Source organism: Danio rerio, chromosome 10 (assembly GCF_049306965.1).
Source record: "Danio rerio strain Tuebingen ecotype United States chromosome 10, GRCz12tu, whole genome shotgun sequence".
NCBI lineage: Eukaryota > Metazoa > Chordata > Actinopteri > Cypriniformes > Danionidae > Danio > Danio rerio.
The window spans coordinates 22443753-22468045 of NC_133185.1; the positions used below are offsets into that span (position 1 = coordinate 22443753).

Here is a 24293-nt window from a genome sequence, read left to right on the forward strand (position 1 = left end):
TTTGACTTTTTAAAACTGTTATTTGATATGGTTCTGCTGTTATAAAAGTCAGTGAGTTTCTTAACACTTCCTCTCTTCCCGACTAACACTCGACACGTTGCACTTGAAATGATATCCATTACCATAGAATTACAATCGGATTATCTTCAATAGCACCGCATCCTCTCCATTTCTCACTGGCTTAATCAAATCACGCCATGAAATCCTGTCAGTGACTTGTTGACCTGGTTTTAACAGTAGCTGTTCACAGTTTATTAGCAAGTCGAATAGACAACACTAAGTTGAAGGGACATTTTTCAGCATACATCAAGTGTCATAAAATCATCTAGAGCATATCGTGAGAGTTATGAGTTTACTAGCATTCTCAGCAGAAATGTCATTTACAGATTAGGTTTGAAGGCTTTCAGTGCATTTGCTTTTCACGTTGTTATTAGTAAATGTCTGATTCTGCACTTTTTGTCCATATTTGTTGGAATAAAGAAGTTGTAGCACTCAGTCTTATGACCTTGCATCAGTGAATTGTTAAATTACTGTATTACTAGTGGATTTTATGCAATTCAGCATCCATATCTTCATTGTAATGCATCTTTTTGCATTAAGTAATGCATTAACAAAAAAGATGCCACTTAGCTTGTGCTGGTGATTCTAAAATCTTGTAAGTTTCTGTCTCTGAGATGTTTCTTAAAATACTCTGCAGCCAGTGAAATGCAGCATCAAAGATTTATTTGATTTATTCCACTTCTTTCTTTCTCGTTCTTTCATATTCACATTCGTATTCTTTCAATATTCTCGTGGTCGGGGAAAACCAGATTTAAGTGGTATTTTTAAAGCGTTTTTTGCCCCTGAAAATAAATAAATTAATTAAACTATAATTATAAATTATAATACAATAATATATAAGTACACAATTATCATAATAATTACACTAAATTAATACATTCTTAATTAACTAAACATATATTATATTTTTTATTATATTATATTATATTATATTATATTATATCATATCATATCAAATTATATTATATTATATTATATTATATTATATTATATTATATTATATTATATTATATTATATTATATTATATCATATCAAATTATATTATATTATATTATATTATATTATATTATATATCACATCATATTATATTATATTATATTATATTATATTATATTATATTATATTATATTATATCAAATGAAATTATATTATGTTATATATCACATCATATTATATTCTATCATATCATATCATATCAAATGAAATTATATTATAGTTTATTATATATCACATCATAATATATTGTATTATATTATATTATATTATATTATTTTTTATTATATCAAATGAAATTATATTATATCAAATGAAATTATATTATATTATATTATATTATATTATATTATATTATATTATATTATATTATATATCACATCATAATATATTGTATTATATTATATTTTATTATATTATATTATATTATATCATATCATATCATATCAAATGAAATTATATTATATTATATTATATTATATTTTATTATATATCACATTATAATATATTGTATTATATTATATTATATTATATTTTATTATATTATATTATATTATATTATATTATATTATATTATATTATATTATATTATATTATATTATATTATATTTATTATATTATATTATATTATATTATATTATATTATATATCACATCATAATATATTACATTACATTATATTTTATTACCTGTTCCTGTCATAAAAAATACATTAGCAATTTATTTATTATTATTTAGATAATCTTTCATACAGACACAAAAATCTCATTCAAGTTGATTTAGACAAGCTTATTATGAAAGAAACCAGGTGTAGATCGTCCAATAGGGAAATATCATTGTTAATGTCTTGTGGGACGAACAGATTTCATCACTGAAGATTTCATCATTGAGGGCAGTGTCAGATTCACACTGATTTGCAAACCTTTCAGAGAGCAAGTTTATTTCCTGGGTTTTTAATTTAACATTAATTAGAGGCTAATTATTTAAACCTTCTTGCACATTTTACATTCAGAATTGAACACATTACACTGAAGTGATTTTTTTGAGGGGGATATTGATGATTCTTATTTTAAGTTTGTCCAAATGGTCAAGAAAAGCTTTAGCATAAAGAAGAGCTTTGGGTAAATTCACAAGCACAAAAGACCAGCTAATGAGAAAGGGTTTTTTTGGCTGAAGCTGTCATGCCATGCTGGATTTACTGGTTTTGACCGATACTTGCGTTAATAGCAAAACATATAAATCAAGCACTTAGATAAGGCCAAGGAGCGCCAATAAGCTTGTACTGCCAATAAGTACATAGTGCCAACAAGATCGTAGTACTAGTGCTTTTGGCAGAATGGGGAAAGTGTTATTAGTTAATAGTGTGTGTGTGTGTGTGTGTGTGTGTGTGTGTGTGTGTGTGTGTGTGTGGTCAGATTGAAGAGGAAATGAGATTAGTAGTTTTATTCCCCCTTGAGTCACTTGTGCAAAGGCATAGGAGTTCAGTTAGTGACCACTATGCAATGATCACACTCCTTCATACAGTTCTAATACTTTACGACTTTTTTTATTTTGTAAAACATATCGAAAAATGTTCATGCTGCTCATTTTACATATAACTTCTAAAAGTACCACGAACAAGCATATAGTTTTTGTCAGTTCACTCAAAAATTATAAAAATTACAAACCTATATAGTTTTTTTTTTATTATATAGAACATAATAAAAAAAGATATTTGGAAGAATGTTTACGCTGCTCATTTACATATAGCTTCTAAAAGTACCACAAACATGCATATAGTTTGTGTCAAATCACCTAAGAGTTACAAAAATTACAAACCTTTATGGCTTTTTTTATACAGAACGTAATAAAAAAGATATTTGGAGGAATGTTTATGTTGCTCATTTACGTATAACTTCTAAAAGTACCACAAACGTGCATAAAGTTTCTGCCAAATCACCTAAAAATTACGAGCCTGTATGGCTTTTTATGCAGAACATAATCAAAAAGAATATATTTGGAAGAATATTTATGCTGCTCATTTACATATAACCTTTAAAAGTACCACAAATGTGCATATAGTTTCTGTCAAATCACCTAAAAAATACAGAAATTGCATACCTGTAAGGCTTTTTTTATTATACAGAGCATAGTAAAAAAGATATTTGGAAGAATGTTTTACGCTGCTTATTTACATTTACTGTAAGTCCTCTAATGGTAGCATCATAAACATTCCATCATTATATACACACTTTTATATAATTTAACCTAGTGTTTTATTCTGAATGGGATAAAAGTGGATGCTTTAAAGAATGTTCACACTGCTCCTTTTAGCATGACTTAAAAATGTACGCTAAACATACTTATTTAAGGTGACTGTCGGCTTGGTGTGTCCTGGTCTTTATAAGCTTAAGGTGTAAGTGATTTGGTTCAAAAAACACTTTTGTAATGCTGTCTGAAAGTCTCTTCACATCTGGACAGCACTTCATTAAGTTAAGTGGTCTAAATGTGTGACTTTCAGTTGAAGTCAAAATGATTAGCCCTTATGTGAATTTCTTTTCTTTTTCAATTATTTCCCAAATGATGTTTAACAGGAATTTTCCACAGTATGTCTGATAATATTTTTTCTTCTGGAGAAAAAATCATTCTGTCATTTTTGTTTCATTTTGACTAAAATAAAAGCTGTTTTAATTTTTAAAAACCGGTATAAGGTCAATATTTTTAGCAGGGCTGGGCGATGAATCAAAAAGTAATCGAAATTGACATTCAGACTATGTAATCGTTTTCAAACCCATTCTTGAGCCTTACTTTGCACTGCATTAACGATGATCGGAAACAGCACCAGTGATGCCTTAAGACAGCATATTTTCCATTACATTCTAATTATTATTTACATTAATAATATTTGTTTACAGATGAGGCAAGAATAATTTAAGAGGGTTAATAATTCTGACTTCTACTGTATATGTATTTATGTAATCTGTGAAAGTTCTAGGACCAAAAAAACTTTGTCCAATCAAATTGTTTTATCCCAGCATAATGATAGGCTGTCCTACCTGTCTGTCAAGATGTAGATTTGCAAAGCTGTTTGCTCAAACAAGTCACGTCATCAGTGCATTTCCACTATGCAGGCTGACAATGTCTACACTCCCCCAGCTAAACTCTTGAGAGCTTTTCTGCAGTTTAACCAAAGTCTCTGTGAACTCTGTAATCTTTGGATTAAGTTGAACATTCTCCAACTCCCAGCGCATTTAAAAAACGGCGGGCTCGCAGTATCTCGTCACGCTGCTGGCACTCTCAAAATTCTTATTGCGTACTTTGAAAACAACAGGAAGAAATGCACATGCCTCTGAATAAAATGCTTTGGTGGACACTCGCCCTTATTGTTGTGGTATTACTGTTAGGTTATGTGCTGAACTGTAATGTTTTCTCACTGGTGAATGACACAGGAAGTAATGGACAAGTAATGGACCTCAGGCTAGTCACTTCTAGTATGAGGTCTACGTCTGATTGGACGTTGAATATCCGAGGTGGGTAGGATCTTTAGCTTTAATAACCGCTAGTCTCTCTGAAATAACCAACTGTATACCCTTACAAAATTTGTGCCCATTCACTTATGACATTGAAGTAGAAAAGAACAGCATGGACATTTTTCAAAATGCCTCCTTTTGTTTTTCATAGAGGCAAGAAAGTCTTTCATGTTTAGTCCTGTGTGAGTTATTCCTTTAAAAGGTCACATTGCTGGTAAAGTCAAAGCAAAAAGGAGTCATTTTCTGTAATGCAGTTGACGATGACTAAAGCCGGAGAAAGCCTTATGAAAGACGGAATGAATCAGACTGCTCAATCAGGCAGTTTCTGCGGTGCAATCCAGCGTGACTCCAAGGTTTTAGATGCGCTGCGAGACAGAACGAGGAGGAGGAAAGACATTGACCTTCAACAGGGATCGAAAAAGTTAGAATTTAGGTTCTCGGCCTTGCCAAGACCGCAGGTGATGAACAGCCATCCAGCTGAGATGTCAAAGAGCCACGGAGAGATTTCCTCAGTGTGGCCATTGAGGTGCAGGCAATTAAGTGTTGTTGGCATGGCAGAGGAGTGAGAAAACATGCAATCTGACAGCAACATCACACAATCTAAATTAGATATGAAACTTTTTGGATGACCTCTGTTCTGTATATCTTCTAGAACAGTGTTAACTGAGAAATTGATCCACATTAATGAAAACTCTGTCATTATTGACCTTGTGTTTTTTTCTCTCAGTGAGATTATTTTCATAATGTACAGTGGATTTAGATCAGGGTATACATGAAATGAAAGCAATCAGTTTTTATGTGTATGCCAGGGTAATGTATGAAATATGAGTTTCACTGTCAGAATAATAAGTGTGCGGCATGTATTGAAAGCTGTCTGGCACAAGTCTTTATATGACATTAAAGCATGTCATTTGTTCTGTTTGGTCATTTTAAGGCAGGAAATTCTTTTGGTCATGTAGACTGGCATTGTTTGAATATGTTGAAGATTGTGGCCATTTATATGGAAGGAGATAAAGTCTGATGTTTGCAAGGATTCATGCTAGTTTACTGTTACAATATCCATAATCCATATGACAAGATTTTGGTTTCTGGCAGTGGCTGATGAACAGACTGTAAAGAAGCTTACTATTGTGAACTGAATGTACAATACTGACAATTAGGACTGCACGATATTGGGAAAAATCAGATTTTGCAAGATTTTATTTTTCTGTGATAATTATTGCGATATGAATACTGTTTCACACGATGGTTGGAATTGCACTATTTGATGGTCTTCTAGGGAGTCTAACAGTACTCAGGTACAGAAATTTAATAATCACAATACAAAAAAATGCTTTTCTTACTTTGTTTTGTCTCATTTCCAGTTTAAATATCTCCAAATTCTTAGAGCAAGTAAAAATATTGTATTGTTTTTCACTGTCAGAAGAAATGAATAAAAGTGAAGAGTTTTCCCTAAAACAAGCTAAATTATTTATCTGCCAGTGGGGAAAGTGAAAAATTTTTTTTTCATTGAAATGTAAACATTTAGACTAGAAACAAGACATTCTAAGTAAGATTTTTTTGGCATAAATTATAAAAATTCTGTATAAATATATACAGCGATTAAATACAATTGTGCTGCTACTGGTCAACTATAATCCAGACCCAACATTGCATATCTTTGCCATGTGACTATTATGTGCACATTGCGATATCAATGCTGAAACAATGTTGTGCAGCCCTACTGACAATACATCTGCAAAGAAACAGGTTTTATTAATAACCTGTTAACATAGAGTGGGACAGCTTTGTTGCAAATGTGTTATAGGGATTTAAAGAGGCGAGTGATTTAAATCATACATTTATTTTACGAGAAATATTTTTATACAAAACAAACAAAACAAAAAATTCTTTTAGTTCAAAAGTGTGCTCAATTGGAGTAAGCTTGAATATAGTATAATTTCTTCAATTTTCTTTGCATAGGATCATTTTAAATAGGGCTGCTTAATATATAATTACAGCATTGAGATGATAATGTGCACATCTACAATAGTCCCATTTGTCTAGTGGGGATCATTGCTAAACAGGGAATTCAGACTGCATGTGATTTGCAGATTGATCGCAAACAATAAAAGAGAGAATCTTTTATTTGGACATCATTTTAAGGCCTATTACTCTGTAAACAATATTGATTTTAAAACACCAAACACAACAAAACATGTGTTGCTTCAATGGCGCACTCCACCTTTTGGGAAATTTACATGTCACCTAACATTTAAGCAGTTAAGTATTAGCATTTTTAAATCCATTCACCCAGTCTTTTTGTCTGGCTGCATGGAGCACTTTTAGCTTAGCTTAGCTTAGCATAGATCATTGAATCGGATTAGACCATTAGCATCTCTCTCAAAAAGTCAAATAAGAGTCTAGATTATTTTTCTATATAAATCTTGTACAAAGACAGAAGGAAAGTGAAAAGTTGCTATTTTCTAGGCCAGGGGTGCCCCAACTTTTTCTTATGAAGGGCCAAAAGCCAAGCTTGATTGAGAGCTGTGGGCCGAAAATAAATAGCAAACTGTATTACATTTAAGTTGCCATGGGTCATTTCCTAATTTATCTCATAAATATATACTTCAACAATATTAACTTATGCAAATACTTTTTGAAAATGTATATTCCCTTACAGAAATTTCACATGAGTTTCACATGTGAAATTCACATGTGATCACATGTGCATGTGAAATTGCACATGTGAAATTTTACATGTGAAACACACAAACCACATGTGAAATGCACATGGGATCACATGTGATCACATGGGAAAATGTGTGTATTTGGAACGCTTTTGTGTGAATTCACATGTGATCACATGGGAAAACGTGTGTATTTGGAACGACTTTGTGTGAATATTCATGTGAACCACATGTGATCACATGGGAAAACGTGTGTATTTGGAACGCTTTTGTGTGAATTCACATGTGATCACATGGGAAAACGTGTGTATTTGGAACGATTTTGTGTGAATTTTCATGTGAACCACATGTGATCACATGGGAAAAGGCGTGTATTTGGAACGCTTTCGTGTGAATTCACATGTGATCACATGGGAAAACGTGTGTATTTGGAACGCTTTTGTGTGAATTCACATGTGATCACATGGGAAAACGTGTGTATTTGGAACGATTTCGTGTGAATTTTCATGTGAACCACATGTGATCACATGGGAAAACGTGTGTATTTGGAACGCTTTCGTGTGAATTCACATGTGATCACATGGGAAAACGTGTGTGTTTGGAACGCTTTCGTGTGAATTCACATGTGATCACATGGGAAAACGTGTGTATTTGGAACGCTTTGTGTTAATTCACATGTGATCACATGGGAAAACGTGTGTATTTGGAACGCTTTCGTGTGAATTTACATGTGATCACATGGGAAAACGTGTGTATTTGGAACGCTTTCGTGTTAATTTACATGTGATCACATGGGAAAACGTGTGTATTTGGAACGCTTTCTTGTGAATTCACATGTGATCACATGGGAAAACGTGTGTATTTGGAACGATATCGTGTGAATTTTCATGTGAACCACATGTGATCACATGGGAAAACGTGTGTATTTGGAACGATTTCGTGTGACTTTTCATGTGAACCACATGTGATCACATGGGAAAACCTGTGTATTTGGAACGCTTTCGTGTGAATTTTCATGTGAACCACATGTGATCACATGGGAAAACGTGTGTATTTGGAACGCTTTCTTGTGAATTCACATGTGATCACATGGGAAAACGTGTGTATTTGGAACGATATCGTGTGACTTTTCATGTGAACCACATGTGATCACATGGGAAAACCTGTGTATTTGGAACGCTTTCGTGTGAATTTTCATGTGAACCACATGTGATCACATGGGAAAACGTGTGTATTTGGAACGCTTTCTTGTGAATTCACATGTGATCACATGGGAAAACGTGTGTATTTGGAACGATATCGTGTGAATTTTCATGTGAACCACATGTGATCACATGGGAAAACGTGTGTATTTGGAACGATTTCGTGTGACTTTTCATGTGAACCACATGTGATCACATGGGAAAACGTGTGTATTTGGAACGATTTCGTGTGAATTTTCATGTGAACCACATGTGATCACATGGGAAAACGTGTGTATTTGGAACGCTTTTGTGTGAATTCACATGTGATCACATGGGAAAACGTGTGTATTTGGAACGATTTCGTGTGAATTTTCATGTGAACCACATGTGATCACATGGGAAAACGTGTGTATTTGGAACGCTTTTGTGTGAATTCAGATGTGATCACATGGGAAAACGTGTGTATTTGGAACGCTTTTGTGTGAATTCACATGTGATCACATGGGAAAACGTGTGTATTTGGAACGATTTCGTGTGAATTTTCATGTGAACCACATGTGATCACATGGGAAAACCTGTGAATTTTAACGTTTTTGTGTGAATTCACATGTGAACTACATGTGCATTCACAAGTGATCACATGGGAAAATGTTTGTATTTAGAATTTTGATGGTGAGCATTGAAACATGCGTTCCCATGTAAAAATCTCTTGTGGCTTTTCTCTTGTGTACTTCACACAATAAAATTTGTGCATTAGTGTGAACAAAAATTATTCTTAAACTTAAATATAAATACAAACAATTTATTGTCAATTATATAAAATCACAACAATTATTTACTGAAATACCTTGAGGGGAAAACTGTCACTAATATAATGTGAATACAAAAGGGGCCACATGGTAGCTCTGTGGTCATCACTGTTGCCTCAAAGCAAGAAGGTCACTGGTTCGAGTCTCAGGTGTGCCAGGTGTGGAGTTTGCATGTTCACCCCATGTTTGCGTGGGTTTCCTTCGGGTGCTCTGGTCAATTCTGCATATGAGAGCATCTGGTGAAAAAAGCATGTACCACAGTAATTGCTAGTTCATTCTGCTGTGATGACCCGTGATGAAAAGGGAAAGAAAAGCCAAGGGAAAGTGAGTTTTGCTTTTGACGAGTTTGTCCTTTTGGTTCATGTTAATGACTTGATCTTGTAATCTGTAAGAAAAAAATACAAAACTTATTTTTAATAAAAGAAACTACCAAATGCTCAAATGCATACACGTGAATGCAAAATGAATTCATAGTATTTAGATCACATTTTTTCACATTAGCAGAAATAGGTAGTACTGAAGTACAAACTTTGTTACTTTACTTAAGTAGATATGTCTAGTGTCAGTATTATACTCCACTGTTAACGTTTTCTGAAATATTTTTCTTTTACTTCTTACATTTGAATACAAATCTACTCCTTACATTTTTAAATCAGGCTCGTTACTTTCGCTTTAATGTGCTTTGTGGAGCAGACGTAGCTTTAGTATAATGCAAAAAATATGTAGTCAAATACATTTAGTTTTTTTATTTTATCAAAAGAAAAAAACTGAAATATGTTTTGAAAAAAAATTAGGTTTTAAATTTAAGACATTTATTAGTTATAAATATATAGGCCTACAGAATTATATTCAAGAGTATACAAACAAGTATGACAGCTGCTGTTCTTAACAGCTATAGTGTTTTGTGTTCAGCTGATGATACACAGGGCTCGAAATTAACCTTTTTTTCTTGGTAGCACCGGTGCTCCTAACTTCAAAAATTTGGATGCACCAGACAAAATTTAGTCGCACCCACTGACAAATATGAGCACCGTTACTAAACGTTTTATGTTAACAGATTCCAATATATATTACCACTCTAATCACAACTAACAAATAAACAAAAATCTGCATGCGCTCACTGGCCCTGCATGCACTGCTTGACGTGAATGAGATGAACTGAATTAACTATAATAACTGTGCTGTTCTTATGGGTGGTGTCTGATACTGCACAGATGCTATTGACATATAACTTATTATTTGCATACGTCACCCTAATATATAACGGTCTTTTCATGAACTGCAATATTAGTTTCATCTCAGTGAATGCATGCTCTTTAGCGATGGTGACTGCAGTATCAGTCGCACGATTAACAGCATTGTGATGATTAAATAAAGGATTAAATAACGGTTGAACATTCATTCATTTTTTTCCGGCTTAGTCCCTTTTTTAATTCGGAGTCGCCAACTTATCCAGCATCTGTTTTACGCAGCAGATGCCCTTCCAGCTGCAACCCATCTCTGGAAAACATTCATACACACCCAATCACACGAATACACTACGGACAATTTAGCCTGCCCAATTCACCTATACTGCATATCTTTGGACTGTGGGGGAAAACGGAGCACCCGAAGGAAACCCACACGAATACAGGGAGAACAAATAAACTTCACGTTAGAACATCTCGTGCTTAAAATGTGTAGATTAAGTGGCAAACACTGTTACCTAAAAACTCCATCCCACCAGTTTTACAGTGAATGCTATAATCATTTTCAAAGCGGACTTTGAGCACTAGATGTCTTTTATCGACTCTTCGAAAAGTGTAAATGCTGGATTGACATTCTCCACATAATGACTAATCAGATGTGCCATGATTTGTAACTGTAGATGGTTTCTAAAACTAAATCTATCAGTGTTGTTTTCATTCTCTCTTATCCAGACCTTTGCATTTTTGCAGCTGTAGCTCCCTGTCATCGGAAATGAGTGATTGACAGCTGATATTAACCAATCCATTCGCATTCTGTTCTAGCGCAATTGGCCAATAAAAAAAGCTTGAAGACGGGCTTTGCTTAGTGCAGCAAGTTGACGTGTTAACTGTTATAAACTATTCTTTAGTGCTGCGTTTGGTGTTTTTAGGTGTAAAGATGCTTGCGTGAATGCCTCCTAATTCCGCGCATGTGGTGAACATTTTTCTGTGAAAACAACAATTTTATGCACTCGCATAAATGCTGCCAAATACATTTTGAGGTCGCAAAGATAAAACTTTGGGCGCATATGCGACCAAAACAGTCGCAATTTCAAGCCCTGTAGGATGATGTTGCTTGGCTACTTTGCAGCTAAAAATTGGCAACAACTTTTTTTACAAAAAAAAAAATTTGAAATGTAAGTAATTTTGTATAAATGTATGCATTTTGTGAGGTGTAGTTACCACCATGAAACTAAAACAGATATTAGTAATGAATACTTTTTACTTAAGTACATATTTCAGGCTGTACTTATTTACTTTTACTTGAGTAGAAAAGTCTAGTCCGTAGTTCAACTTTTACCAGAGTATCTGTACTTCTACTTGAGTAAAGGATGCATGTACATTTGCCATCTCTACGCATTAGAGATAGCAAACGCTATAAAAGTTACCTGTTAAGACATTAACTTTGTGCAATGGAAGTGCTCCTTACTAGCCTCTGTATTGGGTGTATTTTCTCTTTTCAGACACTGATTGACTGCCCGTTTTCACTCCCTCTCCCAAAGTGATGTAAACGATTACCTATCAGGAAACATCAGATGTTAAAAACAGAAAAAACTGTATACAGGGTGATTCAAAAGGAATCCCACAAATTTGAAAATCGAAAACTCTGCAAAGAAGAAAAGGGGAGCTAAGCTCTTTCTGTCGTCGATTTAAGGAAGCTCTGAAGTTTCATTTGGTTACTCATTAGGTCGCTAGGAGAGCTGTTGTCATCATGTTTCTTTGATTAAATACAGATTTTCAAAGTTGTGTTATTCTTTTTGAATCACCCTGCAGTCACAGACTGTTAACTGCTATAAAACAAAGTACCTATAAGGAATCTGTAGACTAAGAAGGTACAACTAGTGGCTAGTAAAAGATTTTGCTTTAATAATATATAAATATATATATATATATATATATATATATATATATTTTTTTTTTTTTTTTTTTTTCTTTAATAAGAAATACCTTCTAGGCAATCAAAATACAAACTTAGACTATGGTACAAAAAAAAAAAAGGCAAAACTGTATAATTGAGACAACTGTCGACTTCCTTGAATTGTAGCATTGTCCTTTGAAGATGGTTAAGTCTCCAATGTGTCAGGCTTCTTCTTTAAAATAACCATCATCTTTATATTTCCCAAGCTGTACTTTTTAAACCCCTGCACATCATTGATTTCTGTACAAAAAGCAAAGAGAAACAATCAACCACTGTGACAGATTTTTGTAACACCAATATTAGTCTATAATATCTAATCTTAAAACTTTATTAATACAAGTAGAGAGAGAGAAAGAGAGAGAGAGAGAGAGAGAGAGAAAGAAAAGAGAGTCAGACAAAACTAAAAATGATATCATATCTATGTTCATTAACATCTTACACATATTAATCCTGTATGCTATAATCTTCATAAAAAGTAAGATTAAGTTAACATGCAATAATGAAGATTGAATTAAAGTTTTGTATCACAGGGATAAATGAAGTTTTACAATAAATTAGAAATTAACTTTACATTGTGAAACGTATTATAAATCAATTTTAAAAATTGGTTTTAGTGTATTTTAAAGAAAGTACATGCAGCCACACGTCTTTCAATATTGTTTAAATAATCTTACCATCTAAAACTTTTAAATGCTAGTGTATCTCAATAAAAAGATAAGTTAAACAAAATATAAACCAATGTTTCTGGAAAGGATGGACAAGCCTTTAAAATAATGACAGATCTACAGAACTGTTATTAAGTACTTTTGAAATGAAATACATAAAATAAACAAGTAGCTTCTGCTTACCTTAATATCTATTATTGTATCTATTCCATTATTTACATTTAGGACATTTCAATTTAAAACCAAGCACAATAGTCATTTAGATCAGGTTTATAAAACCCTATTCAATTAAATTTTAGTTAATGTGTTAAAAGAGAATTCTGGATTAATACAAATTAATACATCACTAATACAGTTGCATCAATTACAACATTTGCAGTGTTTTAAGCAAGTGAATGAGCTCGGATATCTTTTGGCGCGCGTTTGACTGGTATCACTGGCTTGGTCAAATATTCTGAACATATTCTCTTTTTTGTTGTTGTACTTGCAGAACCAACTGTTAAGGTTACGTTAAGTTTCTCTACACATCCTAAATTATAAAGTTGTGAGGACAGTATATGAATATGCACTTACCGCTGAATTATACAGCTGAAGATGATAAGGTCAAAATGGTCCAGCTTCTCAAAAAAACGTAGCCCTCTCTTTTGTCCTTTGACCGTGACTTTTTATTTTAACTGTGGTACGTTAGTGTTCATATGTGAATGGCATTTACAGTTAATATATCAACAAACACGTATTTTATCTTCATTTCGCGACCGAAATAAGGAGACAAAACGGACAAAAGATTGCTAAACGACCGTTAAGAAACTGCGTTTGTTTGTGAATCCTTGTTGTCAGGACAACGCGCGCGTTGCCGCGAATGCTCTTCTGTGATGAACGCGCGCGCAAGTTCACCCCAGTTGCGTAAGAGTGCCTCGTGGTCGCATAATTCAAAAGCAAAATCGCAAAATGTGTGAGTACGCATTTAAAGCGAGCGCCTTCTGTCTTCTTCGTGCTCGAGAAAGAGTAGTATAAGTTACTGTAGCTTGTAACTGCTTCATTTAAAAGGGTTAAAAAAAGACTCGACTCTAGGAATCGAATCCTGTCTTGGAGTCGACTCCGGCACTACGTCCATTGAGGGTCGAGGAATCGACTCTTTTGAAGTCAACTCTCAATTCCCTACAGACTGATTCAGAAATCCATTTATTTTTTGCCATTGTACTCATGTACACAATATTAAATCTCATTACATTTTTACTTTTTATAAATCATGTTTTTTGAACCCAAGAAACAACATAAAACTTTATATTTAAAAATTACTAAAACAGAATTATCATTGCAAATAAACTCTTCAAATTCTATTTAAGTTACTTGTTTCCAAAACATCCCTGAATAAAAGTACAAAAACATGTAGCAAGTACAGCACAGCATTGCCACAGCATTGGGAAATTGGATATTAGATTATATCTCAGCACAATGCACAAGTGTAGTAAAGTTGTACATGAATATACTGCAAATTGTACTGTTGTTGATGTAATTTTATTAGAATTTTATAGTTCATTATTTTGCAGTTGCACATAATTTTACCTCATTTATCCTCCTTTATAATGCTGTTATACTGCAGTTTTGCACTTATTCACGGTATAGTGTTGGTCATCATGAAATATGGTTTTCAGATGATGATGTTTTTCACATGTGGGTTCATGTGATCATTATGCTGTCCACATGTGGACAGCATAATTTTACATGTTGTCCACATTTGGTCACATTGACTTCAGATGTGGTCAAAGGTGATCACATGTGGCCCTATGAACTTCACATGTTGTCCACATGTGGCCACATGAATTTCACATGTTGTCCACGTGGTCACATAAACTTCACATGTGGTCACATGAACACATGTGGTCGTGAGCTTCACATGTGGTCACATAAACTTCACATGTGGTCACATGAACACATGTAATCGTGAGCTTCACATGTGGTCACATTAACTTCACATGTGGTAACATGAACTTCAAATATGGCCACACGAACTTCACATGTGGCCACATGAATTTCACATGTTGTCCACGTGGTCACATAAACTTCACATGTGGTCACATGAACACATGTGGTCGTGAGCTTCACATGTGGTCACATAAACTTCACATGTGGTCACATGAACACATGTATTCGTGAGCTTCACATGTGGTCACATTAACTTCACATGTGGTAACATGAACTTCAAATATGGCCACACGAACTTCACATGTGGCCACATGAACTTCACATGTTGTCCACCTGTGGTCACATAAACTTTACATGTGGCCATGTGTGATCACATAAACTTCACATGTGGCCACATGAACTTCACATGTTGTCCACATGTGGTCACATAAACTTCACATGTGGTCATGTGTGATCACATGTTGTCACATGTGATCACATGTGGTCACATGTGATCACATGTGAAATTCATGTGACTTTTCTGTAAGGGTTATTTTAACAAACTTATTACAATAAAACCAAAAAAGAAATCTATTTATAAAACAATGGAGTTCAATGCCGAATACACTAGTCATGCTAACCCTGCCTTTGCCTTGAATTTCGAGCTGATGTCTTCTGTTTTAACCCCTCTTCGTGACAGTATGTACATTCTTTAAAAAAATCAGTTTGCTTTTTTTGTAGCTCAACAATAAAACAAACAAACAAAATGTTACATTAAAATATAAATAAGAATTTCTGTTACAGGCATTTTCCAACCCTTCCCAATCATTGGATACAAATCAAAGGATACAAAGGGCCACGTTGGCCTGCAGGCCCTAGTTTGGGCATCTCTGTTCTAGGCTGATATGGCTAGGAACTAAACTCTCATTCCGGCGTAATAATCTGGGAACTTTGCTGCTGTGCTATGGCTGCAGCTGACACAATGATATTACACAGAACTGTTACCTAGCTGGGGACTGTTTTTAGGTGCTGCATAATATTCTTGTGCTTGAGATCGACTGAATGGATTCAAAATTGGTAAAATTCAACGGTTTAACTCTAGGGGAGTTGTACAGTTTTTTCCAAAAGTTGCAAATCTTTTTTTTTTTTGAAAGTGGAGTGTTTCCTTAACACACACTGGTTTTACCCATGGACTGTAAAAATATGATCGTAGTATCCATGACGTCACACAAAGGTTTCTGAAGAGTGCAAATTAAGCTACAAGTGGGCGTGGTCAATCTCACGATTTTGTTCATGCGTCATTGTGCCGACTGCGGGTATAAAACAATTTACAAAGAGGCGGGGTGTGGGCGGAGCCTGTTAGCAATTTGCTTAATGAGTTTTTCTTTAGGAGAAATGCTTAATACTTTATTACCTCCGATTCATTTGTGTTCTGACCACTTCAAAGTTTTGATCCCTGAAGTATTTTCCAAATGCATAAATGTATATCAGATGAAAAAAAGGATTGTGTTGTGATGATGACACAAACAATGTCATTTCTGATTGTACCGTTCCTTTAATACAATAATACTTCTGCTCTGGCTTCAAACAAACATACATTATTGTTATTTATATGCTTTAGAAATTCAACCTTGCACATCAAGTTGTCACGATGTATATATATATATATATATATATATATATATATATATATATATATATATATATATATACATACAGTATATATATATATATATATATATATACATACATACAGTGTATATGTATATATATATATATATATATATATATATATATATATATATATATATATATATATATATATACAGTATATATAACAAACATGGTTGTATATATGTACATATCTCTGTACACATGAAACAGAATCAGTGTTTTGTAATATGCATGCAAATTTTTTTTTAGCCCCTCCAAAAAGCCATTAGGAGCCCAGGCTCTGCAGCCATAAATGCCTGAGCAGTTTTATTACTTTTCACACTGTTGAATTATAACGGCGTGTATTCATGAGCCAGTTGCGCTCTGTAATATTTAGGGGCCCACAAGTCTCTGAGGGACATCAATCATGGCAGTGCTTTCCCAGAAAATGTGCCTCTCTGAATGGACCAGACCATTAGAAATACAGGCACACCTTTGCCATATTGATACAAAATAGAAGCATTTCATACTGGCAACCTTCAGTTTGTCAGTGCTATATGAGCATGTTTAAATGCACACTGATCATTTATAAAAATCAGCTAATTGAAATAACCCATCATTCCAGTTTATATGCAAACTAATAACCTGCCAATGAAAGCAAATCCTGTTTACAAGACTTCAACAATAAATCTATTTGTTTGATGGTATTAGGAGTGCTGTTTGTTAGTTTTGGACTCTTTTAAAGCATAAACATAACACATGTCTTTTTAATATATTTAAGCAACATGCTAAGTGAATATTCGTGTTTATCTGAAAAACAATGCTGAAGTCAGATATTCTACTTTGAAAATGTGCAATACGTGCCAGAACGTGTCTTTGTTTTGGTCATTACCCAGTTATTTTTCTGAACCCTGAGTTTACTTGGTGGAAAACAGCCTATTTCATTTAGTCAGGAAGGCTCTCAAAGCGTGCGTCCGTAACCAAAATGTGACCTCCGTGGAAAAGTAACAGATTCCAAAATGAGACGCAGATTCAGAGTTCCTTGAGGTGGTTATTAATTAGCAAACAATATAAATATTACAAACGTGAGCAGGTTACATTGTAACCCTGTGTCCTAACAACATGCTACTTGATGAGATTTGCAATGATAAGTAATTTGGCCGTTTGCACCAGATGAAACATGATAGAAATTTGAATACAGCCATTGAGAAGCACAGAATAGTGCACTTACTGCACTCCAACGAAATTTTAAGGTTTATAATCTAATAAATACATAATAAACCTTTAACATTATTGAATGAACATACTTAATCATTGATATGTGTTTGCTTGCACCCAGTTTCAGTTCTAAAGTTCAATTTTATTCATTCATTCATTTTCTTTTCAGTTTAGTCCCTTTATTAATTCTGGGTCACCACAGCGGAATGAACCGCCATCTTATCCAGCTCGTTTTTACACAGTGGATGCCCTTCCAGCTGCAACCCATCTCTGGGAATAAAGTTTAATTTAAATTTTTTTTTTTTTTTTTTTTAAGATCTGAGGTGAATTTCTGTAGCTGCTTTCGTTGTGTGGCATTAAATATGTAAAAATTTAAAAAGGCATTCAAACTCCCATTATTAGCATTTAACACTGAATAAAGAACATGAGTTTATTGTCAGTTTTCTGTTGTTCAGTTGCAAAAAATAGAAATCGTTTCTAACAGATAAATTTCAGGTGTTGGTTCGAACAAAAACTTGTTGCTTTTATTTAGAACACAGTTTAAATCAGCCTTTAGGGTCGATAGTCAAGCCTGATCCTGTTGATGTCATCAATCAACCTGCGCTTGCGTTTTGTACCAGGAGTGCAATACCTAGTTCAACCACTAGGTGTCAAACTTACTATATGAATAGTTAGGTATCTAACTTGCAATATGAATATGCTGTAAGAAAAACAATCTGTAATTTTACATTTTACAGCCGTTATTATACTTTTTTATTATTATTTTTTTTCGGCACCCCAGCTTCTTTTGTCACAGTGTATTTGTTGATTGTCTTGTTAAATAAATGCTAAAAAAATAAGGCTATAATATATATTCTCTCCAGATTTTTGATTGTAGCCCTTTTACTGCACCAGAATTTTTTTTACAAAGTTTATATATTACAAATGTATATTATATTATTTCCTTTTCTCTTTCTGTAAAATATTTTTTATATAGTCTTGATAGTTCACCCAAAAACGGACATTCATGTGCTCATCCTTCACTCATTAAAAAAACCTATTTGGGGAACAATTAGTGTTTTGTTTTTCTAACTATGGAAGTCGATGGTTCCCAGCAAACCAGCATTTTTCAAAATTACAAAACATTTAAAGGTTTAAGAGAGAGTCAAATATTTTATTATTAGTGTGAACTAACCCTTTAAATACAAAGTAAGATCGCGTTTCTGTCATGTATCACATATGTGCACTTTAATAAACTGACAGAAAGCACGCTAATACAATTACATGCAGGGCAAAATCTAGCTGTGACGACTGGTTTATGCTTAAGCGGAAAACTGGTTAATGCATTTACATGTGTCAGCTTATTAAGTATAATCGGGGTAATGAACGTGCATGCAAACACAGTCTATGAGGGTGAGCTGCAGGTTTTCAGGTTAACTGATGTATAGGTTGGACAGATGAAGAGCACGTGAGCGGGGTTAATGTACTGTAGAGGATGTGCTCTGGCTGACTGTATCTGAGACGACTGCCGAGTGTCATGTAACATCCTTACCGCTGAGCCCTCAGTCTTCATTTAGATGAATTACTCTATAGATATGAAAGGCTGAAACTTTTTTTAAATGAAAATAATTTGTGACAATAATTTGTTAATTTCATTTAATTTCATTTCATTGTGACTGCATCTTTACTACACATAAGTTTTCGAAGTTGTAACTAAAAACAATCAATGGGTTATATGCAGTTGGTGTTTTTCGGCCAATGATTAACATCTGGTGAAAGCTTAATGTTACTGTTTTTAATTTCATAAGGTTCCTTTTACAGCATTGATGTTGTAATTTAAGTACAATACTTTCAGTTAAATAGACTTATGCATTAATTTAGATGTTCAAGTGTAAAACGAGATGAAAGATGTTGTAACCGCTAGCGCTGTCAGGATCAGTAGATGAGAGCAGAAACTCCATTGAAAATACTGGGGTTAAATAAACTGTCTTGTTTTAAAGACTTGGCGGGGAAAATGGAATTTAATGCAGTGCTTCTTGTCTGGTCTGAGACACACTTTATATCTTATATCTCTTAGGCAGTGAAGATCACTGATTTTTAAAGAATTCAGACCTTAAACATGGGAGTTTTATAATGGAAAGACAGTTCACCAGAAGCGCTGAGGCTGGCTGGCTGAAATTAAAAGTCTGTGTGCATATAGCCCGTTGGGATATTTTTTTAAAGAAACTACTGTTTTATGGATTCTGTGTCAGATTTTTGTTTCATTTCATGTGCTGCTTGTACAAAGTTGTGAAATTTGTTTGCTCAGTAAGAATCCAAAGGTGATATAACTTTACTTTAGAACTAGTGCTGTCAAAATTAGTGCGTTAACGCATGCGATTCATTTTAAATAATTAACGCGTTAAAAAAAATAACGCAATTAACGCAGTTGCAGGTTTTTTTTTACTTCCTGTTGTGGTGGACGTGTGTTTAACATGCAAGAAATGTGGAGAAGACCAAGGAAGCACTTTTTGAAGGCAAGTTTCAGTATAAAACAATTAGTCGCGTCACCAGGCTCTCCAAAGTTTCATGCAATTTTGGGTGTTTCATTTTTAACTTTCGACTTCTGTTGTAAGTTGATACCGCATGGCGAACAGAAAGAAAATCCTCCACATTTCGTGACTGAAAATAAAAATGTATTGGCATGAATATAAAATGAACAGGCATTATTGTCATTTTCCATAATGCTTCATTATTTTTTTTTTAATATAGATGTATGTGTGTTAGTGTGTGTGTGTGTGTGTGTGTGTGTGTGTGTGTGTGTGTGTGTGTGTATATAATTAAAAAAAACATAGAAAAACAAAATGATGTAAGAAACGTATTTAAGAAAATACTAAAAGAAAAATGGTGGCACAGTTGTGCAGTGGCTAGCACAATCGCCAGAAGGTTGCTGGTTCAAACCCCCGCTGGGCATTTCTGTGTGGAGTTTGCATGTTCTCTTCGTGTTGGCGTGGGTTTCCACTGGGTGCTTTGGTTTCCCCAAGTCCAAAAACATGCGCTATAGGTGAATTGAGTAAGCTATATTGTCCATAATGTATGTGTGTGAATGAGAGTGTATGGGTGTTTCCCGGTGATGGGTTGGAGCTGGAAGGGCATCTGCTGCGTAAAACATGTGCTGGATAAATTGGCGGTTCATTCCGCTGTGGCAACTGAATGAATGAACTGAAAAATGAATCAATGAACTAAAAGAAAATTTGTATGCTTTTTTAATTTTACTTTTAATCAAATTAGTTTTAAACAACCAGTGAATTTATTTATTTATTGGTATTATTTTATTCTCTATATTCCGAATTATGTTCCTATACTATAAATTGCTGCAGAAAAGTTGAAGTAGTTTAGCGTCAAGTTAATAACACAAAAGCTGTCATCATTTCCAGACGGCACTCAATTACACAAACTCCGTCTTCAAATAAACCTGAAAGCTAAAAGCAAATCCACAGCTGAGGATTTACTCAGCAAAGTGCCCTCTTAGGACCCACTTTGATATCATAAATTAACCATTGCATTAATTTGTAATTGGGCTTCACCCTCTCTACCTAATTCTCTAATGAGATTGAGCGATTTCTTTTCTTAGCCACAAGATATATGCTCCCATTCTCTACATTACACAGATTAAATATTGAGCCATGCTCCATTAGTTATATTGAGCTCTTCTGAAACCAGTAACCAAGCCCTGCTGCTACTAGACAGACGGAGAACACAAAACAGACGACCTTTTGTCAAGGCGAAACGTCAACAGGAGCGCAGGATCACGAGCCCCCTGAACGAACACGTGTTTAATGGATGATCCTGTTGTCAGTGCGCTTTTGACGAGGGATCCCGTCTGCGGATGGCAAGCCGTTTTAACTTACTCATTTGTAGGATTTAAAATGCTTTATATCAATATAATAATAATAATATCAATAATATCAATTAAAATGGCAGCTGTAGTTGACAGAATTTAAAAATACATAAATAAAAAAAGACATATCAAAATTTTATTGTAAACTACCCTATTTCATTCATTTATCGTGTAATGTGTAATATATTATGTGTAGTAACAAATACTCAAATTACTGTAGGTTTCTTAGGAATTGTTAATTCCAAAAAGTTTTTATTTAACTGGTGTCACGGTGGCGCAGTGGGTAGCACAATCGCCTCACAGCAAGAAGGTCACTGGTTTGAGCCTTGGCTGGGTCAGTTGGCATTTCTGAGTGGAGTTTGCATGTTCTCTCTGTGTTGGCGTGGGTTTCCTCCGTGTGCTCTGATATCCCCCACAAGTCCAAAAACATGCAGTACAGATGAATTGGGTAAGCTATCTTGTCCATAGTGTATGTGTGTGAATGAGAGTGCATGGGTATTTCCCAGCGATGAGTTGCAGCTGTGCGACGTAGTGGCGCAGTAGGTAGTGCTGTCGCCTCACAGGAAGAAGGTCGCTGGGTTGCTGGTTCGAAACTCGGCTCAGTTGGTGTTTCTGTGTGGAGTTTGCATGTTCTCCCTGCATTAGTGTGGGTTTCCTCCGGGTGCTCCGGTTTCCCCCACAGTCCAAAAACATGCGGTACAGGTGAACTGGGTAGGCTAAATTGTCCATAGTTTATGAGTGTTTGTGGATGTTTCCCAAAGATGGGTTGCGGCTGGAAGGGCTGGATAAGTTGGTGGTTCATTCCGCTGAGGCGACCCCGGATTAATAAAGGGACTAAGCCGACAAGAAAATGAATGAATGTATGTATGAATGAGTTGCAGCTGGAAGGGTATCCTCTGTGCAAAACATATGCTTGAAAGGTTGGCAATTCATTCTGCTGTGATTACCCCAGATTAAAAAAGCCACTAAGCTGAAAAGAAAATGAATGAATGAATGAATGAATGAATGAAATAGTTTAAAAAAGTAAACTTTCTGTTGAATACATTTTTATTTAATCAATTTATTTTACTATTATTTAACCAGCAAGTCTCATTGAGATTTAAAATCTCTTTTATAAGAGAGACCTGGCCAGGATAACAGCCATACAGTAAAACAATTCTAAAATACATAGACACAACATAACAACATTTCATCATTCCTCTCAACAAAAAATCATGCTTTCAATACCGCTCTCTGCTTTGTACTGCTTTTAAATTTATCGAAACACACAATTTTATTTAGTTTTAATTCTTTCTGCAAATTATTTCATGCCCAAGGTGCACAATAAGAAAATGCCATTTTACCCAGTTCTGTACAAACTCAAGGTATATTAAAAAGCAAACAGTTGGAAGAGCCAGGGGCAGACTTAGTGATTAGGGGTTCTAAGAAATTCCAGGTATGGGGCCCTAGCATTTTTGGAAAATAAACTGCATGTTAAAGTAGGTTTATATATATATATCCACACAGAAAAGCCAACTGAGCCGAGGTTCGAACCAGCGACCTTCTTGCTGTGAGGCAGCAGCACTACCTACTGCGCCACTGCCTCGCCCTTAACCTTTATCTTTCTTAATGTTAATTTAAAAGCAATAAATTTACAAATTAAAACAAATTTACAAGTACAGCAGGGATGTCCAAACTCAGTCCTGGAGGGCTGGTGTCCGGCAGATTTTAGCTTGCCTCAACACACCTGCATAAAAAATTATCCAAAGATGCTGTTTTAAATTGTAAATAATCAGTGCTTTTGAAACAAATGAAGACAGCAGAAGTCAAAAATTCATTTGAATTATTTAGCCTGACATGCTTACTGTTTCAGCATAAAAATAAACACATAATTTTTATTTTTAAAGCTTTAGTTGGTAAACTATCAGAGCACATATCTTGTGTTCAAATACCTATTCTACCAGATGAGCAGATATACTCTTACTTATGATGCATTTTTCTGCATTCTCCAATTATGCTCTATATAGAATGAGCTTCAAGATATACATATGAAAACCGTACCATCTATTGCTATATTTAAATATATTATAAAGAACAGTGCACATGTTTTAACAATTGTTTATGGTTTATACTGTTTTTTTGTGTGTTTATGTGTTGTGATTTTTTGTAACTTTGTCTTATGCTGCCTGTTTTGACCAGGACTCCCTGGTAGAAGAGATATTGTATCTCAATGGGAAATTACTGGTTAAATTATTATTATTTTTTAAATAAAATAAGTAAAATATATTGTGTTCAAGGGAGAAAAGTTTTAGTTTTTTACCAAGACATTTAAAAAGAACATATTTTAGAGCGGTAACCATAATACCGTGAAACCATGATATTTTTATCCAAGGTTATCATACCGTCAGAATCTTATACCGACCCTTGCCTACTAGTAATACACCAATGTTTTGAAGTGTTAACATCTACCTTTGTTACTGTTGGAATATTTAATCAATTCCATGCGTTTTCAATAAGAAAAGGTCAGAAGAGGGTTTTCTTTAATGTCAAAAACATTAGTAATTTATTGGAAACTAATGAAATATTCGATTCACAGAATTTTTGAGGAGGTACGCAACAATTTTCCTTTCCTGACTCCAGCTTTTA

The 24293-nt window shown here is 34.2% G+C and overlaps 1 protein-coding gene and 1 long non-coding RNA gene across 7 annotated transcripts in view; one reads left to right on the forward strand and one right to left on the reverse strand.

Moving 5' to 3' along the window:
- kcnn2 (potassium calcium-activated channel subfamily N member 2) overlaps positions 1-24293 on the forward strand; it is a 95928-nt gene that overhangs the window by 5274 nt on the left and 66361 nt on the right. The window lies entirely within an intron of this gene.
- On the reverse strand, positions 9202-12333 carry LOC103911737 (uncharacterized). Its single transcript, XR_662764.4, has 2 exons — positions 11839-12333; positions 9202-9609 (listed from the first exon to the last, which is right to left on the reverse strand). It is a non-coding gene; the product is annotated as an uncharacterized lncRNA (long non-coding RNA).